This window comes from Cavia porcellus, unplaced genomic scaffold (assembly GCF_034190915.1).
Source record: "Cavia porcellus strain 051 isolate PalLab524CR breed Dunkin Hartley unplaced genomic scaffold, mCavPor4.1 scaffold_5, whole genome shotgun sequence".
In the NCBI taxonomy this organism is placed as follows: domain Eukaryota; kingdom Metazoa; phylum Chordata; class Mammalia; order Rodentia; family Caviidae; genus Cavia; species Cavia porcellus.
The window spans coordinates 70844121-70864268 of record NW_026947488.1 but is presented as its reverse complement, the minus strand read 5'-3'; the positions used below and the strand labels follow the sequence as shown (position 1 = coordinate 70864268).

The following is a 20148-nucleotide window of genomic DNA, read 5'->3' as shown; positions in this document are numbered from 1 at the left end:
ACCCCTCTTCTGGCCTTCAGCCACTTTTCATAAAGAAGTCACAGGCCAAGTGACTAGACAAAGGATAGACACTGCAATGATGTTTCTTTTCATCAGTTCTTTCTCCTCTTGATCCCATCATAAAAACTGTTAGAGGTCTTCTCCTCACATTCCTTTAATTCCTACTCTTTGTGCCTTCCCAGGAGTGCTGAGAATGAAGTGATGGTTAAATAACTGCACTCAGCAGAGACATTTACTCCAGGATTTACTTCTATTTACTTTTCCGTAACTGAGAGTATTTCAGTTCCACCAAACCATGCCTTGTTTCTATTGGGAAGTAATAGAAAAAGAAGAAACTGCAAATTGAAAAGAGAAATAAAGCAGAGTACAGGGAAGGGTAGAGGATAGGGCAATAAAGTCTGGGAGCCATTAAATACAACCCACAAGCTAGATTTGCACTTGAGATTAAAAGCAAAATCAGGACATTCTGTGGAATTATGGGCTAAGAACAAACCTGGTCTAAAGTCACCCTCTGTTGAACAAAGATTCTGCAATTCCTTGTATTAGGGTTTGCTATTGAAATACATTTATATAGCATGACAGAGCACATTTAATTAAGATACTCTACATTTTCTATATTAAAGAAATGAATTATTATCCATTTTTAGGATTAAAGAGAGATTAGAAAGGAAATAAATCTAAACCTTATATCAAATAACTGCTAACATTGGGATAGATGCTCAGTCCCTGGAAAACACAGGTATTTCTAAGCATGAATGTGCTCTGCAGCCATTTCGTGATGATAATATTAGATTAGACAGGTTGTTTATTATACATTATTACAGTTAAGGAGAGATTTAGAATGAAAGTTTAATTTGTTACTCCATTTTCAAGATAGTATCCTCTACCCCTTTTCTGAGAAATCATGAAACATTTGAGCAAAGTGTCTGAACAATGACAGTTTTGGATTCCTAATATTATTGAAATTATTTGTTGCAAAATGCTCCACAGGGCACATATTTTCTCAGTATAGTATTAAATTCACATAGAAAATTTAGGAACAAACTCACAAACAAAAAATAATGCACTAAAAATAAGCCACTGTTTTTCTAATTAACATACCATTGCTCCCACAAGCTCAGATATCAGAAATTTAAATTATGAAAATATTTTATGTCTAAATATTTTATAGCTGCTTTTACCTAATATTTTTCCAGAAATGCATATTGTAGATGTGTAGGCAGTTTGCAAAAAAAAGTTACTATTTGAGAAATTGGAAGTCATGGGTGGTCCTCTGACTACTTACATTGGCTAATGTATGTAATTACATGGTCCTGGGAGACACATAAAATTATATAATTCTATATTACTAAGAATGCTATTTTTAGGTCTCCTATTATGCTAAGGTTTTCTATAATAACAACAGATCTATGATTCACTAAGATGTCATAAAAAGATGAAAGAATATTTTGAAAAGCAAAAAGAATGTGGTAAACGTGGAAAGAATATATAAAGAAGGAGTAAAAATAAGCCTCAGGAGTTTGTGGTTAAATCCATCTGGAAACAATGACTTAATCCTTTAGCCTCCTACTTAACCTTTCATTCTGCAAATAATGGCTTTAAATGGATTACTACTCTATGCACATGTATTTAAGTTTTACATGAAATTCAGAGTTAATACTGATTTCACTGAATGATCACTGCATCAATAAGTGTCTTAGTGTGGAGCACATTTCCACTCACATGGTGGAAGCATTTTAACAGGGAGACTGCTTACAGAGGTGTGGACAGTTACAAGGAACTGAAAAGAGAGATGGACGTGACTCAAGATGATGAGTAATGGAACTCTGTTATTCCTCCGCAGACAGAAGGGACATTGTGTCCTGAAAATCTGGTGAGAAGAGGCATGAATGAAAGGGTCACCTGTTAGGGGTCATAGGCCAGGAGGCATAGGGCAAATGCCGCTCTGTTCATGCTGTGTGTGTATGTAGGGGCGGGATGGAAGGCAAGTGTAGTTATGAGGATGGTGAATAGGAAAACACTGACTTGCTGCCCCAGCTTATCTCTTCCTTACCTTTAATCCTTTGTCCATGCCCTCTTTTGACCAAACCTGCTGAAAACCAGAGAGGGAAGAATGCTAGGTGACCCATTCTACAAAGGCCTAACAAGTGGGGACACAGCACATTGGAAACAGTAGTGGAAATAGTTCTGAAAAGATAGAGAAGTTCCACTGTATCCACAGATGTGAAGAAGCAGAGTTTTTCCCACTGACGCAGGCCACCAGAGCACTCATAGGTGGACACTTTCCTCTGCCAAAGGAGAGCAATGCAGATACCTCCATGGATAAAGTCATTCCAGTGAGAAAAATGTGCTCGTAACATTGCATGACAATCCAGGTATGCACTAATTACTTCCAGTATTTTTAGATAGGATAGGCAGATGTGAAGAAAGCGGTATTAAAATGACATCAAAGACATGTTTATGAGGGAAAAATTGTTTGTATAAAACACTGTAATGTGCTGTCAAGATACTCTGACTACCATTGGCTGGATTGTGTGAGTTGGTATTTCTCTGAAAATACCAGTTAACATGCATGGTAAAGTGAAGAGGGTTGGCTGTCAAAGAACTTAATAAAAATTATAAAGTTAAAATGTAAAAGTTTATTCCTTTTAGGAAACAAAAAAGTGTTTTTCTTACCTTCACATGTCACTCATTTGATACTTTTAGCATCAAATATATGGGATTTCATACCATATATTAGACAATTCTCTAATGGAAACCATATAGGTGCTTGCTAATGTAATCAGTTTGTAAATCTATTCTAAATGAGCACTCTTTAAACACTGCTTAATAAATTGTCTTATGCCTTTCACTGATAAAACATAAAAACTCCTTTCTGTGCTTAAAGTTAGAGAACCTGTAAGTTATTCTGTGAGTGGGGTGAATGGAGGTTCACCATCTCGACCTTGGCAGATCTCTTCAGATCTCACGAGTTAGAAAGCCTAGATTCTTCCTTCAGCTTTTCTTTGCTTTTGTCACTAAATTCTAAACTTTCTGACTCTGACATTTTACACAGTTTTGCTCTTGCTTCTCCATTCTGCTTTAATTCAGGTACTAGCACTTTGCAACCAGAGTTTACAGCCACCTCCCTGGTGTCTGAATGTCCACCCATCTTATGTTGAATTATTCCAAAGAGAGAACAGTGATCAATGGACTCTTCCCTGGGATTCTATGCAAAACGAACAGAGATGAGCTAAAGTGCACCAACCTCTCCTTTTATTTAAAATCCAACAAAACCTTATCATATGTATATTATTCTATGTCATAATATGCACTGGGAATGTGGTAGTAAAATATATAAAGTTTGTCCTTAGAAGACCCATAGTTTAGATTAATTCTTGAAAATATATTTGCAGGGATGAGTGGGTAATAATTCATTTATAAAATGCTAATAGTATTGAAAAAGGCAAAAATATAACTGACAAAATGTAAACCAAATGCTATATATCTTATTAATTCAATCAGATTCAATCAAACTAAGTAAGCTCCTATGGGATTAGAACAAGCCTTAAATCAAATACTGGTTCCCTTATATAAGAAGCCCATATAAAGACACAGACAAAGGAAGTCCATGAGGTGACTGATCTACGAAGGTCAAGATTGGAGAGACACACTGCTAGTCAGGAAGGCCATGCATTGTTTCCAAACATCAAAGTCAAGGAAGAATCCATCCTTAGAACCTTGAGAGAGGATGGCCCTGTTAACTTTCTGATTTTAAACTTCTGTTTTCTAAATTATGAGAATGAGTTCTTATTGTAACCAAGAATATGAAACCTTGTTTTAGTAACCCTAGGAAAGCAACACATGAGGCAACTACTAAACTACTAAAAATTGATCCCGGGGAGAATACAGAGTGCAGGAAAATGTATTCGGCAACCAAGAATGCAAGAAGTTATTTTAAATGTATGTAAAAGTACCTTGTTGGAGGAGGAATCAATCTTCTCATTTATAGCAAATTCATTTGCTTCTGTAAGGTAGCGTTTATTCACACTACTATCAGCTTTATATAGTTTAAGGAGACGCAAAAATAGCTCTAAATTAAAAGATGCAGAATATTATAGATTGAGAAAACCTCAGGAGTGTGGTAGATATAATTTTTCATTTCATTCTCCTTTACTAAACTACATTAGAAAAATGATCAATATTAACATAAATGACTGACACATTTTCCTTTGAGATAAATTTAAGTGTTGAAATGACCTTTTAAAATTTTATTACATTGTTAGCTATTATAATAATTGTCTAAATAAAAGCTCTCTTTTCACAGATGCACAGTGATGCTCCATAGTGCAGCATATTTTATGCACCTTTTGTGTTCTACCTTCTTTGTGTTTGAGTGCAGTCTTCCAACTTTATCACTTATCTTCATTCATAAGGAAGGATGACCCTCAGTGAAAACTGATGCATTTCATTCTGTGGGCATGGCTCTCAGAAGCTACTCTACCTTTTCTTCTTGTCCATCTACCTAGATGTTATTCAATGTCAGGGGTAACAGTCTACTTCTCTATTTGACTTGTGAATGCTTCAACCCATTTTTAAATCTCCCTTTCCTAAAATTCTATTGAATTTTAGCATCTCATATGGTAAATCCTTACATACTTTTTGATCGTTTTATATATTTTAATTTTGTATTTCATTGTATAAAACCACATGATAAATTCTTTGTCTGTTTGCCAGTGTACCAATAATAAAATGGTATTTGATTACCTTGAAGCAAAACAGTTTCCTAGAGCACCACTGCTCTTAAGTGTCACTGAAGTAGTGACACTGAATCCTGAGGGGCCCTGCACGGCCAGATGTTGATGAGTTAGGTGAATCAATAATACACTTCCGCACACAGACAAGCAGAATGGAGAGGGCAGGAGGGGCAGGCATTTTACTACAAAGGGAACGGGGTGAACCCCAGCAGAAGAACAGACCCATGTCATTTCACTGTCAAAGTCTTGGAGTGGAATAAGGAAAGAGCCATCTGGTCCCCGTGAACTGCTGGCAGTTGGGAAGCAGGCTAGGGAGAAATCTGCTGTGAGGTAGGAGCTTGGACCACCCAGGCTGCACTCATTTGGTTACCAAAAGCCACTGCTAGCCCTAATTGTGAAGGAGTAGAGCCCTCCCATCCCCTCCCACCGACCTGCAACCAGCAGAGCAGCCTTGACACAGCAGCACAAGCAAGTGAGCAGCCTAGTCCTATGACAAGGCAAGGGCATTTCTTGCACTGGATGACCAGTGAATAAGAGGAGCTAGTGGTGCGGAACAAAAGAAACTGCACAGTGCAGAAGCAGATAAGTGTTCATTGGGCTGGGGGCCATCCCAGGGCTTTCACTGCCCAAGAGTGCAGCACAACTGGGATAGCATCATAGAGACAAACACAAGGAGAACATCCAAAGCACTGTCCGCTGAAGATCAATCCACTCCTACACCCAGAGGACAAGATCAGCTCCTTGTACTGCACAAATCCTAGGGCAAACTTGGTGGGGCTACGCAAAACATTTCTGGGACTCACTTTGGACATCAGAGGGATTTTATTAGAGATTCTATCTCCAGATAGAATAACTTTTATCAAGAAATCAGTCAATGACAAATGCTAGAGGGGCTGTGGGGAAAAGGGTACCCTTAACTTTGGTTCCTCACTATGGAGACCAAGAACATATTCCTCCTTGCTCTTAGGAGCCCTGTAGTACAATGTATACTATACTATTCCTTTTGCAGTCATTGGCCCAGCTGGGTGTGAAGTGATATATACATATGGATTTACTCTTTTTATAAGTGAATCAGAAATATTCATTTCACTATGCAAAAATCCAGTGATGATGATGATGATTGTAATAATAACATGAATTCAAATTTGTATCTTTTAGATTTCAAATTTGTATCTTTAAGAGCCTATAAGCATTTCTATGCATATTTTCTCATTAAATTGTCATAATTATCTAATGAAGTATTGTTCTTATTTATAGATGAGTCTCGGAAAAACCCATGTATCTAGTTAAGAGCAAGTCTACTTTATATCTACTTTATATCATGTGAAGAAATCTAAAGAAATGAAAACCTATGTTATGCTTGTCTATCAGAAATTAAAGGTACATTTTAAAATGCTGCAGGCATTTTAATAGAGTATTTTACTACATGGCATTGAGAAAATCAAAGCAGGAAAATCTTTATTTTAATCACCTGAAAGTATTCTATTCGTAAATGTATTATTTGGTTTGTAAAATTAGCATGCCTCTACCCACATTAATCAACTCTACCCTTTTTCTTATTGTTTCTTTTATCTTTCCCTATTGTTTTTTTTCACAAAATTTTAAAAATTTAGTTGTATGCAGAACACTATTGTGCAAAACATACTTTTCATTTTAAGAGGTCAAAATGTTAAAATGAATGGTTGTAAATATATTACATTTTTATCAGTTCTACGCCAGACATTTTTACATTCACATTATTTTCAAGACTTTCATTTTTGTAAGACACCAAATCAAAAATAGCATACTTTTTCCATAACTGATTTCAGCAAAATTTGAAGTAAATTATGATGATGAAATATATGACATTAAAATTTGGTGCACTATTTCAGGAGATTAGAAATCAATAAAATTTTGACTACTGAATTTTTCAGAGATTTTGGTGAATTAAGGAAATCTAGTTTCTGTAAAATGAAAAAAGCTAACTTCTCTTTCTATGATTTTAACTTGATTAAATCCTGAGTAGTCTCTCCATTGCAAATTAACTTCATTTAGTCACAAGTACAAGAAAAAACTCTTTTGTGACAAGTGAACTGTATTAGTAACTGAAACTTGCTCTTTCAAGGGTCAAAAGTTTTGTTCATATTATAGATGACAGTGTTTTCCAAATATATGATACTATTAATGATTCTTTAAGCAAAGACTATTTTAGCCATCCTTATTAAATGGCTCGTGGTTATGAGATCAATATGTACACTCTGATATGAACAGTTTTGAAGACTATCGAATATGAAATGCTGTTTACTCCTAAACTAAATGGTCCCAGGCTGCTATGCTGCTTGAATTCCTCTATTTTTGAAAACTTCTTTTTCTCTATTGTCTTCCTGTTTTTAAAGAAGAAAATCACTAATGTTTTGTCTGTGTCTCCAATTCATTCACATGGAGTTGCCTTTCAATATTCCTTCTTGAGTGTAAGCAAAGGTAGAATTAACTACTTTTGACATTGTTTTTCTTATACTAGAGTATGTTTACAGTACATAATTGTGATGCCCATTTTGGAAAATTGTGAGGTAATATACCTTGATGTTTATCTATTCTTTTCAAATACTGCTTTGTACTTTCTTAAAGATGGACATTTTCCAACAAGTGTGTTGAATATACTTTTCTTTTCTTTTTTTTCTTTCTTTCTTTTTTTTTTTTTTTTTGGTACCAAGGATTGAACTCACAACCTTGTGCTTACCAGGCAGGAACTTATACTGCTGAGCTAAATCCCCAGCTGTTTAATATACTTTTGAATTACCTGTAAATTCTTTATTATTCATTCTTTTGTTTAAAATAAATGTGTATTTCTTATATTTCCATATAATTATGAGAATTATAAACCATTTATTAAAATATAAAAAATAATTCAAAAATGGTTATGATTTTCTATTTTTTTCATTTTGTTTTTTGAGTTTGTTAAGTATTTAACTTTTTCAATAGTACCTGTTTGAAGAACATAATGTTAGCATTCAACACAGAAAATTAATACACCTATTTGGCACATCTTAATTCATGTTTATACATTTTTCCTCACCTATTTCTCCTCTCCCTTCTTCTCTTTGTCTCATTTTATTTTGCAAAATTGTCTCTGCTGTTTTCCGTCCTTGATTTTACTCTTTAATTTATTTAAAAGATAGTTTTTACATGAAGGGAAAACATGAAATACTTAAACTTGTGTGTCTTATTTTATTTCACTTGTTCTCAAGGTCATCCATTTTCTATAGAAGACTCATGCTTATCTTTTTTATTCCAGTGGAATAGTCTAATGTTTATAAACACCACATTGTCTTTATTTATCTGTTGATGTACAGCGAGGCCAAGTCTAAAAATTACTCATCTTAACTGTGCTGCTATGAATACAGATATGATTATATCACTTGAGTATGATGTCTATAATTCTTTCAGGAAGACAGCTAGATGGAGAACATCTTGATTGAATGGAATTATCATCTGAGATTACTGAGGAATCTCCACGCTGATATCTATAGTTGTTGTACTAGTTTTCATTCCCACCAACAATATAGATGGATTTAGTTTTTTGGCAGCCTAACAAGAATTTGTTCTTATTTGATATCTTGATGGTAGCCATCCTTTCTGGAATAAGATGGGATTTCAGTATAGTTTAAATTTGCATTTCTCTAGCCATAGATGTTGAACATTTTTTAAAAATGTTTTTTTCTATATTTATTTTTAAATTTTTTTGAAGGCATTGTTTACTTTTGTTATTATTTACTTTAATTATTTTTTTATTTAAAGAAAGACCAAACAAAATAGAAAACGGGTAGAAATAGTACATACTTTCAAAGAAAAGAAATAGACAGTAATAAATCACTAGCTGATGTATATATATTGACCCCCTATAAATAGTTGTTCAAAGTACACAAGTGGAACATATGAATGAGATTTCAGCCAGGGAGACTGTAAAAAGTTCTGTTCAACTATCCAACAAAAACTAAGTATTATGGCTATCAATCCTATACACTTAGACATGTACGCATTTATCCATATCTTCATTTATGTTGAGACCTAACAGAGCATATTAGATTAAAATCCTTCTGAACAAAGATTAATAATATTGCTGGATTTCACCACATAATGCTCTGGACTGGGTACTGCAGTGCTACTTTCTTTCTTTCAAAGTTTTTGTTCATTTCATCATGTGTCATCAGATCAGTGCTCATAAACTGTTTATAGGTTTTACGTAAGCTTGAGTCTTGACATGTATTTCTATCCTTTCTATGTTAGATGGAAAAACATAACAAAGCAGGACAGAACTAAACTGTTTCCTATAGACATATAAAACTAAAAAGACAGATAAGTCTGCTGTATAAGGTGTTCTCTCCTGGTCACTGTGCTGTTTCTTGTTATCATCAACAGAATTGGCTATATCATCAGATAAAGTATAATTGAGCATATCAGTACATAACAGAATTAACAGAAATAAAACTTTGTAGATAATGTAAAGCTATAAAAACAGGTAGTAATCAAGTCAGAATGGATATCGTAGTGAATTATTGTCATTTTCAGTATAGTTGTTTGTACTCCTCAACTTGTTGCCATCAACCTTACAGGTTTTGAATAAAATCTGTCAATAATATGGAGCAATCAAACAAGTCAGATTTAACTAAGATCAGTCATGATATAACAGTATAAGCCATACATATATCCTGATTGAGTTAATAGGAAATTAAAGATGTCCTCTATGCTATAGACAGCTGTCTGTGCCCCTCAGATCCAATGCATGATACAAACTAGGACAGAAAAGTTCCAACCAGGCAGAGTGGTACAAGTAATAGGGGTTTTAATTCCTGGTACACTATTAGCTATATCTTCTGCTGTTTTTTTTTTTTTTTTTTTTTTTTTTTGAGGACTATTCCTCCCTTTTACTCCCCCAGAATGAACTGTGTATTTTTGGATCTCCCCAACACTTACGGTTTTGTACTGGGGGGCAATCTGCTATTTCTTTAAATGTTTCTGAACTTTCTCACTCCTGGGCTGGATTTCTAGTAATATTTTTTCAGTTATTAAAGCCTGTCTGATATATACTGGTCTAGTTACTCCTATTAATCTCTTGGTCCCTATCACAATGAGTTCCACTTCCTCATGTTTGATTTTGGTCCATATAACCTTCTTCAGGCTAATTATATTTCCTATAAAGAGCCTCTCAGTGGACCCTATCTCTTGATTCACTCTGCCTGCTATTCTCTATTTTTTCCCTGAAGTTAGGTTATCTAGGCCATCTATATTAGAAATTATATCCAACATTCTCTGCCTCCTTTCTGTTGAGTTCTTTTTCTGTCATTAGTTATCAGTTTGTCTTCTTCATTTCACTTTCTACTCCATTCATTGTGGCCTCTCTATTACTGTTTTTGGAATCTTGTTATTTTTCTCTTTTAGAATGTCCTGTAGTATTCTCTGTAGAGTTGAATTGCTGGTTGCAAATTCCCCTAGTTCCTCTTTATCCTGGAAGCACCTTGTTTCTCCATTAATTTATAGGGACAGTTGTGCAGGATATATCAATCTTGGTTGGAGGTTATTATCTTTCACAGCTTGAATTATTTCACCCCATGCTCTTCGTGATTTGATCATTTGTGTTGAGGAGTCTGCTGTAATTCTGATGGGTGTCCCCTTGTAAATGATCTGTTTCTTGTCTCTGATGGCTTTTAATATTCTGTTCTTATACTGGATTTCAGGAATTTGGATTATTATATGCCTGGGTGTAGTTCTGTTTGGGTTGTAGGTGGCTGGCGTCCTGTATGCCTCATACATCTGAGTATCTTTACCTTTTCTTAACTTAGGAAAATTCTTCTGGATTATTTCTGTGAATAGCCTTTGTAGTTCATTTGTTTGTGTCCCTACTTCTTCCTTTACATTAATTCTTAAGTTATAGATCCTTTTATCATCTTCTAGCTTTTGTATTATTGCTGTTTGTTTCCTTGTTATCTTTAAGAAGTTTTTCATTTCATGCTCCCACATTACAAATATGTCCTCCAGTTCAGATAATCTATCCTTAGTTTCTTTCAAGCTATTATGCCAGCTTTCAGTAGAGTTTTTAGTTTCCTGGTAATCTCTTTGAACCTGCTTCATGTATACTCTGTTTTCTCTATTTTCACCATCAAACAATTCTCCTTTTTTTTTCTGTTCTTCCATTCCATCATTTGTTTTTTCTTGAGTGGTGTTTAGCATTTCTCTAACTATTCTACTTATATCTTGCTTTACTTCATTAATTACTTCACTTTTGAACTCGTCTATGAGGCTTCGGAGATATCGCTTTATGTCTATTGGTGCCATGTCTGATATTGCATGTTTTCTGTCCTCATTCTCCTTTGCATTTACCTTTCCTGGATCAGTATTCTCAGGATTGGGGACTGAGGACCCTTTCTTGTTGCCTCCTCTTCTCATATTTTTTGATCCTTCCATACAGACGTATATGGGAGGTCCAGTTTCTTTCTTTGTGGGTTACAGTTTGTTTGAATCACGTCAGCTAGGTATTCCCGCCCACTGCAGTGTACTTGGGAGACACAGACCGGGTCAATGTATTTTGGGCCCACCTTTCCAGGTCAACCTATTGAAGGCTTCACTGCTAGGGTGCACTGACAGGTGCAGGGACCTGGTTTGGGCTAGCCTACTGGGTCTTAGTCCACAGGATCACCCAGGTCAGGCACTCCCCACCTGCTTAAGAGGGGAATATGTGATTGCAGTCACTGCAGCATCCTGTTCTGGCTAGTCTGCCTGGTCTCAGAATGTCCTCTGTTGGAGCCTCCTTATCTATGGAGGGGTTCCTGTTCCTCTCACTCACCGCAGGTCAATGCAGGGCTCCCCGCCAGTTTCAGTCTCAATTTGGTTCACCAATTCCTGCTCTCAGAGCTTTTGCATCTCTATCCCTGCTGTGCAGATTCAGATGTAGCTGTGGTGGCAGGAAATTCAAATTGCAGTTTCCAGAGGCGCGGGTTCCAGCTTCGGTGCTGAGATTTTATCTGTTCCGGTCATAGCACCAGGATTGCATTTCTAGTTGGTTTCTCTCAGCTTAGTTCATTCCTGGGTCAGCAGGGAATATCACCCCCTGCTTAGGACTCCCCACATTGCACCATTCCTGGATTCTAAGCTGGCTATCTCATAAAGCCTCCATAGTTGTTGTTATCTATCTGCTATGTTCTCTGCAATGCTCTACTTTAATTATTTTTGAGGATAATGTTGACTTCTGTTATTTCTCCCCTCTATTCTGCCTGTCTCTATTTCCTCAATAGTCTTTCTGTATTTTCTGGTATTATTGTCTCTAGTCTTCCTGGTTCACCTCAATAGTCTTTCTGTATTTTCTGATATTATTATCTCTAGTCTTCCTGGTTCACCTCAATAGTCTTTCTGTATTTTCTGATATTATTATCTCTAGTCTTCCTGGTTCACCTCAATATTCCTTTGGTTTCTCCTTCATTCTTTCTCTCCTGTCCTCTTCTCCAGATTTCCAAAGTTTGGGTGATCATTAGAGGTCCTTTAGCCTTGTTTCTACTGTATGTCTCTTCAGTCATTGATCTTTCTTTTAAAATCACCTTCCACACAAGAAAATCACCCTTCCAAGGGGGAAACCCACTATATGCAAATTCCTGTTCTGAGTTCGGTATTGTTTCATAAGTGTAGATTTGTCCTTATGGTTAGAGATACTAAATGAGAAGGTACAACAGATTTTCACTGCCTAGGCTGGGCTTGATAATAATGTTATTGCTAATTGTACTACTTTAGTCAAGATGTCATATTTGTTATAATAATTCATCTTAATATGATTACATTGTGATAATCTGGGGCCATTGTCATCCCCATACATCAACACAAAGGAACTGAGTGCAGAAATAGAGAGAAACTTCTTATTCCTAATAAAGTGGGAAGATAAGATTTTGGGGCATACAAAAGATTAACAGCTAGCTGCACCTAGAAGACATCTCCAAAGAAGTTCAAATTTAAAAACCTAGTGTTGAAACTTAAACTTCTACAGCTCATTCTATTTTCCTGATGTGAGAGTTCATTGCTAGAAATTTCCCTTATAAGACTGTTTTCATTGAATCCAACAAGTTTTTCTATATTAGATTGGCATTATTATTTAATTGCAAAAACTGTTTAATTTCTTCTTTAATTTCATCTGTAATTCATTCATTGTTCAGAAATTATTTAATTTTGTAGTTTTTATAAAGTTCTTGTGGTTTATTTTGTCACTTATTTCCAATTTCATTGTGCTCTGGTCTGATAACATGCATGGGATAATTTCAGCTCTTTTGTATTTACTTGAGAATGTTCTATATGCAAGTATGCAGTCTATTTTGCACTATGTCCCTTGTGCAGCTGAGAAGAACATGTATATCAGTGTTGTAGGGTGCAACACTCTGTAGATATCTACTAAGTTCATTTGTTCATAGTTTAGTTGACTTCTGATATATCTTTGTTGATTTTTTGTCTACTTGATCTACTTGTGACAGTGGAGTATCGAGATTCTCCATTATAATTGTAGTAGTGCTTATTTGATTTTTCATGTCTGTTAATACAAGTTTTACATAGTTGGGTGCACAGGTGTTTGACACTTATATCATTATGATTGTTATTTCTTCCTCTTGGATGAATAGTAACCTTTTTGTTTCTCTTAATCAAGTCTTGGCTTGAAATCCACTTTGTCTGCAAATAGAATAGCTACTCTTGCTGTTTTCTCAGTTCCTGTCACATGGAGTGTTGGTTTTCATGCTTTGACTTTCAGTCTATGAATTTCTTTTTTATTTAGTTGTGTTTCTTGCATGCAACATATTGCTGGATTTTGCTTCTTGATCCATTCTAGTATGTTTCTTTTGATTGGTGAATTTAGAACATTAACATTGATGGTTATAATTGATATTTATTGACTTATCTTTGTCAGGTTATTTTCCTGTTGTTGGTTCCTTTCTTCCTGTGTAATTTCTAGTGTTGCTTTTGGATTTATTTTGTTGGGATTCATGGAGTGGTGTCCTTATCATCTCTTTCTGGAATGTCAGAACATTTTGGAGTGCTGGTTTGGTGCTCATGAATTTCTTAAGATGTTCTTTGTCATCGAAGCGCTTTATTTCTCCATCAGTTCTGAAAGATAGTTCTGCCAGGTACATCAATCAGGGTTGGAATTTGTTTTATTTTAGGGTGAAATACTCCAAGTTCCCCTTGACTTAAGGGTCTGTGTTTTGAGATCTGCTGCAATTCTGATAGTTCTTTTTTTAAATAGATAATTTGTTTAAGTTTTCTTTTTCTTTTGGAAGGAGTGTTTTACTATGCAGTTCAGGCTGTTCTTGTAGCACAGGCTGGCTTGAATTTGTAGTCCAGGCTGACTTGAATTCATAGATATATTTCTGCCTCAGCCTCCTGAGTTTTGGGTTTGCAGGAGCGAGCCACCATGCCCAGCTTCTAACAGCTTTTAATAGTCTGCTCTTGTGCTGGATTTTTGGAATCCTTGGTTTAGATTATTGTTTAATCAGGGTTGGTATAAAAAGTGTGGCTATAGCCACACTTATTTGTGTATCATTTGTTTTTTCTTTTTTACTGCCAGGAAAATTTCTTGCCCTGATTTCTGTGAACAGGTTACTTTTAAATGTCATTTGCACTGTATCCTGCTTTTTTTTTTTTTGATTCAGATCAATCTTATTTTATTCTTCTTTGCATCATGTAGCCACTACCTGAATGATTTTCCATGGCCCTTTGCTATTTTTTTCAAAAAAGAAAACCTTTCTTTCTATGTTTGTTAAACATAATCCTCTCTTCTATACTTTAAATTCTGTCCTCATGTTGATTCATTCTGCTGTGCATACTTTCACTCAAATTTTTAATCTCCTGGATATCTGTTTTAATCTATTTTATGAATTCCATTTCTTTCCTATGTTGTACATTTGTGGTTTCCATCATTTTCTTCAGCTCTTCTATTTTTTGTCATCTCTAGAATCACTAAGCAAGTCTTTCATTATATTTACTATCTCTGTAGTTATTGTGAATTACTTCTGATTTGATATTTTCTAGATCCTCTTTCATCTTCTTTGTTTCTTCTATTGTTACCATGTCAGAGAATCCAGGTGGGTAACTTTATATTTTTCAATTGAGTGTCATCTCCATGTTTTGTCTTTGGTGCACTGGAAATCTGTGTTTCCATCTTGTTAGATGTTGTCTCATTTTCAATATTTTTAGTTCAATATATGGGTTGTTGCTTGTAAATTGTCTATGTGATGTAGCTTTATTGTTATTACTTAGGACACTTAGGAAATAACTACTTCTCAAAAATGTCTTCCTGTTTTATCTGGCTTTTGATTTTTGAGCTTATTGCAAGATCCTGCCTCTTCAAATTATTGGGAATGTAGAGTTGCTGTCAATGGTCAAGCCCTGTATTTTTTTTAAATCATTGTCATATAGTATTATTTATGGTCCTTAGGCAATCTCAGCATTGGCATACCAATAAGAAAAACTCATTAGAACAATTATGTCACCTTGGCTAAAGTAGTACAATCAACAGAAACAATAGCATCAAGCATAGCCAAGAAAATGACAAACTGAGGCAGCTTTTATTTTGCCACTTTAACTGTATGAAGTAGTTGTGAGGTTACATAACAAAATCTAAAATGAACCAGAAGATTGGATACAGTATGTAAGATCACAGTATGGTAACTTTGACATCAGGGGAGAAAATTCAAAATGAGTTAAAAGGAAAAGACAGAGAACTAGAGGAGGAAGAGATTAGAAGTAACACTGGACAAGGGAAGACCATGCAAACTGGGAAACTCATGAAGATGACAAAGGGAAAGAGAAAAATAAGAAATAAAAACAAGAACAGAATGGAACAATGTCAACAAAAAAATCTAGAAACCATGCTCACACTCATAAAAATGAGAACAAACAATCAAGAAAAATAAAACAAAAACAAGAAAGTAGTGAAAGAAAAAAATGAGAAAAAATGTTAACTTTAAGGTTTGTCTTTATTGTTGCTGGTAGACAATATGGGCAGAGTCCAGATTGAGGTAACCAATCCCAGCATGCCAGCTGCAGCTTTATTGTGGGGTAACAGATAATCTCAGTGACCCCAGAACCAGACCCGTTCAACCTACAGTAGTTCATGTGTCTCCTGTTGGCTCAGGCTCAGCTCCCTACCTCTTGCCAAGTTGAATTCCACTTTCAGATGCAGACACTCATAGCAGCTAGAGGAAGGCAGCAGTAGCTCTGAGTCCCAAGCTCAGTTGACCCCTGTCTAGGATGGCTCCCAGCCAATTGCCCTCTCCTGGGGGATATTTGAACCCAATTACCTTACCCACCACTGCAGTCTGCTTTTTCCACTGCTCTGTTCTACTGTTCCATGGATGCCTCTGGGGTCACCAGTAGTCACTATGCATCTGTAAGTTACAGCTGTCCCTCCCATGCTGTGAATTAGGATTCAGGGAGAAAGTATTGTTTACCACCTTCTTCTTCTGCTTTAAGGTCTCTTTCTTCTTTCTCCCTGTGGACTTCAATTCTCACTTCAGATTCTTCCTAGGTATTGTAGGACCTACGGCTCTCCTCTTCCCCATACTGCTACATTTCAGTGTCTGGACACCAAATCTTGTAGAAGATATTTCTTGGCTGCTTATCACTGTGCCATGTTTATTGGAGCTAATTGTCTTAGTTGCCCATTTTTTAACTGGACCTTTTATTTTGGAAGACTAGTTTTTTATAAGTACTTTGTGTAGTCCATCTATATGCAAGATACAGGTTTTGTTTTTCTTACTTAAAAGTGTAATTTTTTTACTGAAAATAAAATCAAAGAAATATGGAAGATGGTAAAACTTAGGAAAGACTCAAAGGTCAATAATGTATCAGATCTAGCCCCCAAAAGTCTCTTTTACAGGAATGGACTTATAGAAAGAGAAACTATGCAATTTGGAACCATACTGGTTGCTGCATGTATTCAATTTGCTTGGCAAAACTCTTGGGAAGACCACTTAGATTTAAAGAAATGGGGACTCATAAGCTCATGTAAACAAACAAATAGACAAAAACAAACTGAAGGGACATAGAAATATAACCTTAATGAGGCCACATTCTTTGAATTACCATAAACAGATTGAAGAAGGTCTGAAATAATAATGGCCTGCCAATATGTCATCCTCTTTACCATTCACTCATTGTCCCAATAATTTTTATAACAAACCATAATTTAGTGGTTTAACAATAAAATTTTTTTTTATTATTTCTCCAATCATGAGGCAGTTGAGTAATCCTGCTTCTCTGTGTTGTCTGTGAGGAGTACCTCTGACCTTGTTTGTGATCCACCCACGTGTGGTAGTTTTCCTGCGCCTAACTCATTTAGGAGGGTCTGATCTAGATCAGCTCTTCCTCCAGTGAGAGAACCTGGACATTTTCTTATGAAGTCAACATCCTAAGAAGAAAAGGAAGAGGAGAAGAAATGAAAAAATGGAAACAAGCGGAAGGAGAATAATTGGGGAAGGAGGGTTGGAGGTGAAGGGAAAGGGGAGGAGGAGGAGGAGGAGGAGGAGGAAAAGGATGTGTCTACAGGGAGACTTAATGGAGACTCTGCCATTTTCACTTGCTTCTGGGTCTTTTTCAATGACTATAATAAATTTGTCTACCTTCTTTTTCCAAGTCAATAACTATTCAGCTTTCAAATATCTGTTTTACTGTCCTTTTTCAACAAAATCTCTCCTATTCCCTGCTAGATTGTTTTCTATGCCATTGATATATGCTCTTTCAGCCTCCTGCAGTCCACTGTCACATGATTTAATGGATTCCAAACTGTAAGGATGGGACCTGCAGCTTGGCTTTATAATTTCAAAAGTGATTTAAATGCACTTTTAGATTTCCAAAAAAATTGCTATATTTTCTAAATGTACCCACACTTTATTTGATTTCAAATTAAATAACTAAAAGTAAATTTAAATATTCATTTTAATTATTTAAACATATATACAATTAAAATGTAAAAGTCAAGTGTTAAATATAAAGTTGTTGACTGAAACAAATCTTGTAGGTAAAAGAAAATTTTACAGGGTAAGAAAAATCTGATATAATCTGTGTGGAGATTTTTTCTTCCTCTTATTCTTTAACCTGAATTGCACTGTGGTTTTGTTATACAAGTGCAAATATTTTTGAAAAAATCTCAGTGCTCTGTCTCCTACTTGTTCGAATGTCAGAAGGGAGCAGCTGCTCTCTTCACTGGCTTTCTGGAAATGACATCCACTAGTCTTTATAGTCATTGTGTCATTACTGTGAAAGCCTCTCAGGTGATCTGTGCAAAAGAGAATTTGTACTGGTCTCTAAGAGCTTGACTATCCTAGAATGCTACCTCAGAGGAGATACTTTGTAGGGCAAAAGAACAGGGAGAAATGAGTCCCTGTTCCCCATCCTTTTTACTGTGATTACCAAGGTAATCATGGTAAAAATTACTTCCTTCTGACCTTTAGGAGATGAAACCTATTATCCAGATCTTAAGTAAAAAGTTGGGGGATTTAGGCTAACTATAAAGGTACACTGCCCAAGATGGGCTAATCATATCAAAACACATGGAAAAATTATACAGTTTCTCCCCAGAGGTTTTTAGGAACTAAATGGACTTCTTAACACATGTTTTGGAATAATTCAATCATACTTTCAGGAGATATCATTTTTCAGATCAATATCTACCATTTTTGAGTACTTTGGTTTTTACTTTTTTTAACTGCATATTTTAAGATTAGAAAATGTTTCAAAACGTAGTTGGTATTTGTAATGGTCAGGTATGCTAAGGCAGTGGACACAGAAATATTATCATGAAGGAAAATGTGTGGAGTGGTTGATCCCTGGAGAGAACGCATATTGCTCCAGAAAAGGCGACATGGAATGCACCAGGGGCAGGAGGCAGAAATAAAGAAAGATCTATGGAACTAGAAATGAAAAAGGGAGGTAGACTAAGTACACTGAATACATTTTGGATTGGATAGTTTGCAAAAATTTTGCAGGCTCTAGGTCATAAGCTGGTTTCTAGTTACTTGATATTTTGATCTGGAATGATTATTGTAGGGGTCATATTGGTTTCGCGTGTGTGTGTGTTTGATGAGGGATATGGCTGTGTGTATAGGCTCCTGTTTGAATTTGTATATGAAACCTTTAAAAGTATTCAATATAGAAGAAACACCTCAAAATCAGATTCAATTGTTATGTGATAAATAACTGGGGCTAACAATTTGAAACTAGAATATTGAAAATATTAATGAATGTTTCTAATATATAATTCATATAGGATACCTAAATGGAACAAGTATGAATTATTCACTTCAAATATGTAATTTGGAGTTACAAATTTCCAATTTGTAATTTGTCTATATTTCTGGTAGGCAAGTTTTTATGTATCTAACATTTTGCATGCCAAAAGGAATTTTATCAGCAGTATTTTACCCTGAAATAATTTTCTTACTAGTGTTTTGATTTTCTCTTGCATTATTAAGTCCTACTCTTTTCTCAAATTTTTGAAGTAGAAATATTTTGTTAGAAAAAAATTTCTCCGTGAAGATCATCATGGAGATCTTCAGAGACAGGGGAATTTAAAGAACTATGTTATCATTCTTTCATCAGGAAACTATGTAGGCAAACTCATGGCAGTCAATTTCTTTTGAACTCAGATTATTGATCAGTAAAATGAAATACAGTAATTTCATCTCTGACACTGTGTCAGGCTACTGTGGTGTTGCCTACTCTGGCCACAGTTTTATATTGTAACTCTGGATTACACATTTCAAGCCATTTGCCCAACTTGTAGTGATTCCCTCTGATCAACAGTCCTCTGTCTTTTTTAAAACACTTTTTGAGCAATGCAGCCTCAATTATTACAGTTAAAATGTATTTGGATAGATGGGTGAATTGAATATTTGGGTGTTATACTCTACATCCAAATTGGTACACGTTAGAATGTTTTTCAAATACCGATATGAAAATTTGATTTTGTGAGACTACATCTCTAATATCTAAATGTAATGGTGTGAGAACCTTTAGTTCAATGTTAAAATTGGGGAACAGTTAAATTAGTAAACAAGGAGAATAAAGAGGAAAGTATAGGTAATACCTTGGCTCATAATACTTTTCTGTACTTTTCATTTTTTCTTCTGTGGTTATGAACGGTGGTAGTTGAGTTTCTCCTCATTCTTCCAATGAACTACTCTCCCCTCTCCTTACATACTTTGTGGTTAAAATATCTTCCAATTGATTTTAGCAAAATAAGTTGTAATGAGTACAAATACTGAAGTACTAAAACTCTAGTTAGGGGAATGACTAAAATGAAGAAAGAGATCAAATGAAGGTCATAACAGGAAGATGAAAGAATAAACATTTTTATTCAGGCAATGAGAAAACTTGGTGAGTGGAACAGTTAGCCACTGCTATGCTG

At 35.3% G+C, this 20148-nt stretch overlaps 1 pseudogene; it reads left to right on the top strand.

The window, feature by feature from the left end:
• Positions 1–20148, top strand: part of LOC111753443 (N-alpha-acetyltransferase 50-like) — a 49357-nt pseudogene that overhangs the window by 19400 nt on the left and 9809 nt on the right.